The 220-nt window shown below is 30.9% G+C and overlaps 1 protein-coding gene across 1 annotated transcript in view; it reads right to left on the bottom strand.

The window, feature by feature from the left end:
* Positions 1-220, bottom strand: part of LOC149526982 (uncharacterized) — an 8759-nt gene that overhangs the window by 2552 nt on the left and 5987 nt on the right. The window lies entirely within an intron of this gene.

Genomic DNA, 220 nt, shown 5'->3' with positions numbered 1-220 from the left:
AATTTTCTCCACTATTGACTTTCTTCCAATTTTTGAAACCCTTTTGAATAAATGCATTTGAACTTGGACGATTTGAGTTGTTCTTACCAAAAAGGTAACATGGTAAATAAAATGTAGCATTTTTGTCACAAGAATACTCTAACCAAGAAGGATATAATTCAAACTAAGAAGCTTGAAAATGACAAGAATGATCATCATCTGATAGAGGATACGTCTTAAG

This window comes from Theobroma umbraticum, unplaced genomic scaffold, assembly GCF_002168275.2.
Source record: "Theobroma umbraticum cultivar Fairchild unplaced genomic scaffold, ASM216827v3 scaffold_67.0, whole genome shotgun sequence".
Classification (NCBI taxonomy): Eukaryota; Viridiplantae; Streptophyta; class Magnoliopsida; order Malvales; family Malvaceae; genus Theobroma; species Theobroma umbraticum.
Note: the sequence above shows the minus strand (reverse complement) of the source record. Positions and strands in the feature narration are given on the sequence as shown.